This window comes from Meriones unguiculatus (assembly GCF_030254825.1).
Source record: "Meriones unguiculatus strain TT.TT164.6M chromosome Y unlocalized genomic scaffold, Bangor_MerUng_6.1 ChrY_unordered_Scaffold_35, whole genome shotgun sequence".
Classification (NCBI taxonomy): domain Eukaryota; kingdom Metazoa; phylum Chordata; class Mammalia; order Rodentia; family Muridae; genus Meriones; species Meriones unguiculatus.
Window position 1 is genome coordinate 1,470,064 of NW_026843712.1, and position 9,550 is coordinate 1,479,613.

Here is a 9,550-nt window from a genome sequence, read left to right on the forward strand (position 1 = left end):
ACTACAGAAGTAATCGTAACCAATAGACTACAAGAGATGGAAAAAGAATTTCAGATGTGGAAGATACAATGGAAGAAATCGATGTATCTGTCAAAGAAAGTGTTAAATCTAAAAAATTCCTGACACAAACCATCCAAGAAATTCAAAACAACATAAAAAGACAAAACCTAAGAATAATAGGAATAGAGGAAAAAGAAGATTCCCTGCACCAAGGCCCAGAAAATATTTTCAACAAAATCATTGAAAATTTCCCCAAGTTAAAGGAGAGGCCAATAAGAATACAAGAGGCATACAGAATACCCAATAAATTAGACCAGAAAAGAAAATCCTCCTGCCACATAATAATCAAAACAGTAAGTGTACAGAACAAAGAAAAAATACTAAAAGCTGCAAGGGAAAAAGACCAAGTAACATATAATGGCAAACACATCAGACTCACACCTGACTTTTCAACAGAGACTATTAATGCCAGAAGGCATTAATACAGATATCATACAGACACTAAGAGAACACAGATGTCAGCCCAGATTACTATACCCAGCAAAACGCTCAGTCCTCATACACAGAGAAAACAAGCTATTTGTATATGACATATACAAATTTCAGCAATACCTACACACAAATCCAGTGTTACAAAAGAAACTAGAAGGAAAAATAAAACCCAAGAAAACTAGCTACTTTCAAGAAAACACAGGAAATAATTAACCTCATTACAGTAAAATAAAAAGCAACCAAGCACACAACCTTATGACCACAGCCAACATCAAAATCAAAGGATATAACAGTCACTGGTCATTAATCTCTCTCAACATCATTGGACTCAATTCTCTGTCATAATATAATTGGCCTGCTTTTGATCTCCTCCCCCTGAGGGGGGAGCAGCCTTACCAGGCCACAGAAGTGACAATGTAGCCACTTCTGATGAGGACTGATAGAGTAAGATCAGAAAGAAGGAGAGGAGTACCTCCCCTATCAGTGGACTTGGGGAATAGCATTCGTGAAGAAGGAGGAGGGAGGGTGGGATCAGGAGGGGAGGAGGAAGGGGTTTATGGGGTGATACAAAGTAAATAAAGTGTAATTAATACAAGTTAAATAAAAAATTAAAAATTTTTAAAAAAACACAGACTAACAGAATGGATGCATAAATAAAACCCAGCAATCTGTTGCATACAAGAAACACACCTAAGTCACAAAGATAGATATTACCTATCTATCTTTGATAGATAAAGGGTAAAGGGTTGAAAGACAACTTTCCAAGCAAATGGACCAAGAAGCAAGCAGGACTAGCCATTCTAATATCTGATAAAATAGACTTTCAACCAAAATTCATCAAAAGAGATGGGGAAGGACAGTTCATATTTAGCAAGGGAAAATTCCACCAGGAAGACATCACAATCCTGAACATCTATGCCCCAAATACAAGGGCACCCACATTTGTAAAAGAAACATTGATAAAACTTAAACCACGCATAGATCCACACACATTAATAGTGGGAAACTTCAATACCTCACTTCCAACAAAGGACATGTCAACAAAACAGAAATTAAACAAAGAAACAATGTTTCTAACAGAGGTCATGAATCAAATGGACCTAACAGACATTTACAGATCCTTACTTCTCACCACCTCATGGAACCTTCTCTAAGATAGACCATAGAGTTGGTCACAAAGCAAGCTTCAACAGATACAAGAAGATTGAAATAATACCTTGTGTCCTGTCTAATCACCATGGAATAAAGCTGGACCTCAACAACAACAGAAATAGCAAAAACCCTACACACACATGGAAACTGAACAACTTGCTATTTAATGACAGCTGGGTCAGGGAAGAAATAAAGAAATTAAAGTATTCCTACAAATCAATGAAAATGAAGACACAACATACCCAAACTTATGGGACCCAATGAAGGAAGTTCATTGTGTCTAAGAGAAAAGTTCATAGAAATAAGTGCCTTCAAGAAGAAATTAGAGACAGCTCATTCAAGCAACTTAATGGCTCACCTAAAATCCCTAGGAAAAAAAAAGAAGCAGACACAACAAAGAGGAGTAGACAGCTGGAAATAATCAAACTCAGGGCTGAAATAAATCAATTAAAAGCAAATAAAACAATTCAAATAATCAATGAAACCAAGAGCTGGTTCTATGAGAAAATCAACAAGATAGACAAACACTCAACCAAGCTATCTAAAACACAGAGAGACAACATCCTAATCAACAAATCAGAAATGAAAAGGGGAAGATAACTACAGACACTGGGAAATCCAAACAATCATTAGGACTTACTTCCACAAAATTTAAAAACCTAAATGAAATGGACAATTTTCTTTTCTTTTTTTTTTTTTCAATGCAGTTTATTCAGGAACCTTGAACAATCATCTGACCCTGGGGAAAGCCAGCCCACAACTTAAATAGCCTCTGGGTAGCCAACCCCAGCGTGCCATGTGGGCAATGCAGATAGGTACACATACATGGAAGCAAGCCAGATCCTTGGCCTTAGCCAAATGTGGACGTGTTCGTGACAGAGAGCACTCACCATCGAGAAGGTGGAAGACGGAAACTGCAGAGAGCTTGGCATTACACAGCTCTCTGCAGTTCCCCCTTTTTGTTTTAGACACATCAGGCAAGAGTAGAGGTCTGATCTCTGATATTAGAAATAAATTGGGACTTTGTACTGATGTTCATTTAGGTGTCATCCACCCAAAGGGCATCAGACCCGTCTGATACCTTTTTCTCAGAGGCGGGACCTGGGGCATCAACCCACATGCAATCAGACATGCTCTTCTCTGGGCCAAAAGCGGCTGACCCTGAGTGCAGTGCTTAGCCTCGCATCCTGAGCATAACATTTTAGCTTTTTATGGTAGCCAACCATGATTGGGGAGACTGTTCTGCTTCAATGGCTGTAAAGGCCTGAATGGTCATGGCTGCATTATGCTGTTGTGAGACTCTAATCTTGCATATATACCACAGGCAAACCAAGGAGACCAACACCAGAAGGCCTGCTAACACTCCCATGCCCGCCTGTTCCTTCAGATGATTCATGGCTGCAGCAATCCATGATGATAATCCTGTGGCTAGTCCTGCGTCCACTCTGGGAGAATTTACTGTGACAATGGCCACTCTCAGCTGCTCCATCGTAGTATCAAATTCTCCAGTCCAATTACTTAAAATATAGCTCGACAATTGTTTAGACAGATTTGCAGCACAGGAAAAATTCTCATGTTATATGCTAGTGACTTAAAGTCCAGCATATTTTCATTGACAGCCAAGTTGAGCGATTTGCCATAGGGTATAAATTTGCTCCTGCACGAGGTCAATCCTCTGATTGAACACCATCAAGCTTCCTTTTAGTTGAGCATTAATTCCCTTTTGTACAACTAAGGCATGAGCTACATTGGCTAAATGATTATTCAGGGTCTGAGCAGTCTGCCCAGTATGACTCATGGCTAATGCCCTGGTGGTAGCTCCAATAGCCGCCAATGAGATGGCAGTAACAATGGCGGCTGTAATTCCAAGATCCCTTTTCTGTCTGAAGAGAGTCATAGCCTGAGGGGCATCAATGGGCACAGGGACCCAGCAAGGCATGTGAGTAACCAGGGCATACCTAAATTTACTAGCATTCCAGCATTGGGCAAAAAGCAAGTATCATTTCCACAATTATTTGGCTCTATCTGGCTAATAATGAATAAAAATGGGGGATATAAACAAACAGGTGTGGGCTTATAGGAAATATTATGAGAAGCCTTAACCCCCTCGTTGGAATATCCTGCATCAGTTCTAGAACTAGCAGTGGTGGTGTCTGAGGTCTGAGTAGGTTCAGGAGACCATTGCCCCCAGGGGCGAGACATGCTCCATGCCAATTGACTAACTCCATGTTTTCCTCCACTTTTGAAAGTCATTTAAGGTTCTTAAATTATTTTTTCCCTTTTGTTTTTAAATTTTTCATCAATTACACTTTATTCATTCTGCAGCCCCCCATAAGCCCCTCCCTCCTCCCCTCCCAATCCCACCCTCTCTCCTCCCTCTGCTTGCATGCCACTCCCCAAGTCCACTGATAGGGGAGGTTCTCCTCTCCTTTCTGATCTTAGTCTATCAGTTCACATCAAAAGTGGCTGCATTGTCTTCTACTATGGCCTGGTAAGGCTGCTCCCCCCCAGGGGGAGGTGATCAAAGAGCAGGCCAATCAGATTATGTCAGAGGCAGTCCCTCTTCACATTACTATGTAACCCACTTGGACACTGAACTGTCATGGGCTACATCTGTGCAGGGGTTCTGGGTTTTCTCCATGAATAGTCCTTGGTTTGAGTATGAGTCTCTGGGAAGTTCCCTGTGTTCAAATTTTCTTGTTCTGTTGCTCTCCTTGTGGAGACCCTGTCCTTTCCAGCTCTTACCATTTCTCAGTTCTTACAAAAAATTCCATTCACTCTGCCCAACAGTTGCCCATCAGGCTCAGCATCTGCTTTGATAGTCTGTAGGGCAGAGGCTTTCAGAGGCCCTCTGTGGTAGGTTCCTAGGTTGTTTTCTGTTTTCTTCTTCGGATGTCCATCCTCTTTGCCTTTCTGGATGGGGATTGGACGTTTTAGTTAGGGTCCTCTCTCTTGCTTAGTTTCTTTAGATGCACAGGTTTTAGTGGGTTTGTCCTATGTTGTATGTCTATATGAGTGAGTATATACCATGTGTGTCTTTTTTCTTCTGGGACAACTCACTCAGGATGATCCTTTCCAGATCCCACCATTTACCTGCAAATTTCATGATTTCCTTATTTTTCATTGCTGAGTAATACTCCATTGTGTAGATGTACCACAATTTCTGCATCCATTCTTCAGTTGAGGGGCATCTGGGTTGTTTCCAGCTTCTGGCTATTACAAATAAAGCTGCTACAAACGTGGTTGAGCAAATGTCCTTTTTGTGTACTTGAGCCTCTTTTGGATATATGCCCAGTAGTGGTATGGCTGGATCTTGAGGAAGTGCTATTCCTAGTTGTCTGAGAAAGCGCCAGATTGATTTCCAGAGTGGTTGTACAAGTTTACATTCCCACCAGCAGTGGAAAAGGGTTCCCCTTTCTCCACAACCTCTCCAGTATGTGTTGTCACTTGAGTTTTTGATCTTAGCCATTCTCATGGGTGTAAGGTGAAATCTCAGTGTTGTTTTGATTTGCATTTACCTAATGGCTAGTGAGGTTGAGCATTTCTTTAAGTGCTTCTCTACCATTTGGTATTCCTCTACAGAGAATTCTCTGTTTAGCTCTGTTCCCCATTTTTTAAGTGGATTACTTGGTATGCTCCTTTTCAGCTTCTTTAGTTCTTTATATATACTGGATATGAGTCCTCTGTTAGATAAAGGGTTGGTGAAGATTCTTTCCCAATCTGTAGGCAGTCGCTTTGTTTTGATGAGGGTGTCCTTGCTTTACAGAAGCTTTTCAGTTGCTTTGCTTTGATGACGGAGTCCTTTGCTTTGCAGAAGCTTTTCAGTTTCATGAGGTCCCATTTATTGATTGTTGCTCTTAGAGCCTGTGCTGTTGGTGTTCTGTTCAGGAAGTTTTCTCCTGTACCAATGAGTTCTAGGTTATTCCTCACATTTTTTTCTAACCGATTTAATGTATCTGGTTTTCTGTTGAGGTCTTTGATCCACTTGGACTTCAGTTTTGTGCAGGGTGATTAGTATGGATCTATTTTCATTTTTCTACATGTAGACATCCAGTTGGACCAGCGCCATTTGTTGAAGATGCTATCTTTTTTCCATTGTATGGTTTTGGCGTCTTGGTCAAAGATCAGGTGTCCATAAGTGTGTGGGTTTATTTCTGGGTCTTCTGATTGGTTCCATTGATCCACCATTCTGTTTCTATGCCAGTACCATTCAGGTTTTAAAACTGTTGCTCTATAGTACAACTTAAGATCAGGGATGGAGAAACCTCCAGAAGATCTTTTATTGTAGAGGATTGTTTTAGCAATTCTGGGTTTCTTGTTATTCCATATGAAGTTGAGAATTTTTCTTTCCAGGTCTGTAAAGAATTGTGTTGATAATTTGATGGGAATTGCATTGAATCTGTAAATTGCTTTTGGTAAGATGGACATTTTTTACTATGTTAATCCTGTCAAGCCATGAGCATGGGAGATCTTTCCATCTTCTTATATCTTCTTCTAATTCTTTCTTCAGAGACTTGAAATTTTTTTCATACAAGTCTTTGACTTCCTTGATTAGCATTACTCCAAGGTACCTTATGTCGTTTGTGGCTATTGTGAAGGGTGTTGTTTCCCTAATTTCTTTCTCAGCCCTTTTGTCTTTTGTGCGTGGGGCAGGTTTATGGGCTGTCACCATGGCACCCCAGCAGACTCCAAACATACAGACACAGGGCCGGTGGCGGGTGGAAACTCTGAAGGCTCAGCCAACAGTTCCCAAAGCCTTCCCTGAGGCCAGCTCAGCCAGCTCACTGCGGCAGGGCTCTCCCTGCACCACACCCCTAGCCTGGCTTGGGGGGGAAGGGGGCCAGTCCCTCCCAGCCCAGCCCTGGGAGGGCGGGGTAGCGCTCAGCTCTGCAAGACCAAGAGTGTCCAGCTACTGTGTGTCCCCACCCCTGCAGGAGGGCTACTGATTTTTTTTTTGAGTTAATTTTGTATCCGGCCACTTTGCTGAAGGTGTTTATCAGCTGTAGGAGTTCCCTGGTAGAGTTTTTGGGGTCACTCACGTATACTATCATATCATCTGCAAATAGTGATAATTTGACTTCTTCCTTTCCAATTTGTATTCCCTTGATCTCCTTCAACTGTCTTATTGCTCTAGCCAGGACTTCCAGAACTATGTTGAAGAGATATGGAGAGAGTGAGCAGCCTTGTCTTGTCCCTGATTTCAGTCGGATTGCGTTAAGTTTCTCTCCGTTCAGTTTGATGTTGGCTATAGGTTTGCGGTATATTGCCTTTACTATGTTTAGATATGTGCCTTGTATCCCTGATCTCTCTAATACTTTAAATATGAATGGTTGTTGGATTTTGTCAAATGCTTTTTCAGCACTAGGGAGATTATCAAGTGGTTTTTTTCTTTCAGTTTGTTAATATGGTGGATCATATTGATGGATTTCCGTATATTGAACCACCCCTGCATACCTGAGATGAAGCCTACTTGGTCATGGTGGACGATATCTTTGATGTGTTCTTGTATTCGGTTTGCGAGTATTTTGTTGAGTATTTTTGCATCATTGTTCATAAGGGAGATTGGCTTGAAGTTCTCTTTTTTGTTGGGTCTTTGTGAGGTTTGGGTAACAAGGTGACAGTGGCTTCATAGGATGTGTGTGGTAATGTTCCTTCTGTTTCTATTTTGTGGAATAGTTTGAAGAGAACTGGAGTTAGCTCTTTTTTGAATATCTGGTAGAATTCTGCGCTGAAACCATCAGGTCCTGGGTTTTTTAGGATAGGAGACTTTCAATGACTGCTTCTATTTTCTTGGGGGATATAGGACTATTTAATTGATTTACCTGGTCCTGATTTAGCTTTGGTAAGTGGAATCGATCAAGAAAATTGTCCATTTCATTTAAATTTTCAAATTTTGTTGTGTATAGACTTTTGAAGTAATTTCTAATTATTGCTTAGATTTCGTCAGTGTCTGTAGTTATGTCCCCCTTTTCATTTCGGATTTTTTCATTTGTATGGTGTCTCACTGCCTTTTAGTTAGTTTGGCTAAGGGTTTGTCTATTTTGTTGATTTTGTCAAAGAACCAGCTCTTGGTTTCATTGATTCTTTGAATTGTTTTACTTGTTTCTAATTGATTGATTTCAGCCCTGAGTTTGATTATTTCCAGCTGTCTGCTCCTTCTTGGTGTGTCTGCGTCTTCTTTTTCTAGGGTTTTTAAGTGAGCCATTAAGTTGCTTTAATGAGCTGTCTCGAATTTCTTCTTGAAGGCACTTAGTGCTATGAACTTTCCTCTTAGCACTGCCTTCATTGTGTCCCACAAGTTGGGTATGTTGTGTCTTCATTTTCATTGAGTGCTAGGAAAATTTTAATTTCTTTCTTTATTTCTTCCCTGACCCAGCTGTCTTTTAGTAGCAAGTTGTTCAGTTTCCATGTATTTGTAGGCTTTTTGCTATTTCTGTTGTTATTGAGGTCCAGCTTTATTCCATGGTGATCAGACAGGATACAAGGGATTATTTCAATCTTCTTGTATCTGTTGAGGCTTGCTTTGTGACCAACTATGTGGTCTATTTTGGAGAAGGTTCCAAGAGGTACTGAGAAGAAGGTAAATTCTTTTGTGTTTGGGTGTAAGGTTCTGTAAATGTCTGTTATGTCCATTTGATTCATGACCTCTGTTAGAGATATTGTTTCTTTGTTTAATTTCTGTTTTGTTGATGTGTCCTTTGTTGAGAGTGGGTTGTTGAAGTCTCCCACTATTAGTGTGTGGAAATCTATGTGTGGTTTAAGTTTTATCAATGTTTCTTTCATAAATGTGGGTGCCCTTGTATTTGGGGCATAGATGTTCAGGATTGTGATGTCTTCTTGGTTAAATTTTCCCTTGATGAGGATGAAGTGTCCTTCCCCATCTCTTTTGATGAATTTTGGTTGAAAGTCTATTTTATCAGATATTAGAATGGCTACTCCTGCTTGCTTCTTGCATACATTTGCTTGGAAAGCCATCTTCCATCCCTTTACCCTCAGGTAATGTCTATTTTTGTGACTTAGGTGTGTTTCTTGTGTACAACAGATAGCTGGGTTTTGTTTACGTATCCATTCTCTTAGTCTGTGTCTTTTTATTGGAGAATTAAGTCCATTGATATTGAGAGAGATTAATGACCAGTGGCTGTTAGATCCTTTGAATTTGACGTTGGCTGTGGTCATAAGGTTTTGTGCTTGGTTGCTTTTTGTTTTACTGTAGTGGGGTTATTTATTTCCTGTGTTTTCATGAATGTAGCTAGTTTTCTTGGGTTGTATTTTCCCTTCCAGTGTTTTCTGTAATGCTGGATTTGTATGTAGGTATTGTTGAAATTTGTTTTTATCATTGAATATCTTGTTTTCTCCATTTATGAGGACTGAGAGTTTTGCAGGGTATAGTAGCCTGGGCTGACATCTGTGTTCTCTTAGGGTCTGCATGATATCTGTCCAGGCCCTTCTGGCTTTCATAGTCTCTGTTGAAAAGTCAGGTGTGATTCCAATGGGCTTGCCATTATATGTTACTTGGCCTTTTTCTCTTGCAGCTTTTAGTATTTTTTCTTCGTTTTGTATACTTACTGTTTTGATTATTATGTAGAGGATTTTCTTTTCTGGTCAAATTTGTTGGGTGTTCTGTTGGCCTCATGTATTCTTATTGGCTTCTCCTTTAACTTGGGGAAATTTTCTTCAATGATTTTGTTGAAAACATTTTCTGGGCCTTGGAGAAGGGAGTCTTCTTTTTCCTCTATATGTATTAATGGTAGATTTTGTCTTTTTATACTGTCTAGGATTTCTTGGACAGTCTGTGTCAGGAATTTTTTTGGATTTAACATTTTTTTTGACAGATACATCGATTTCTTCCATTGCATCTTCTTCACCTGAGATTCTTTCTTCCATCTCTTGTATGTGGGTTATGCTT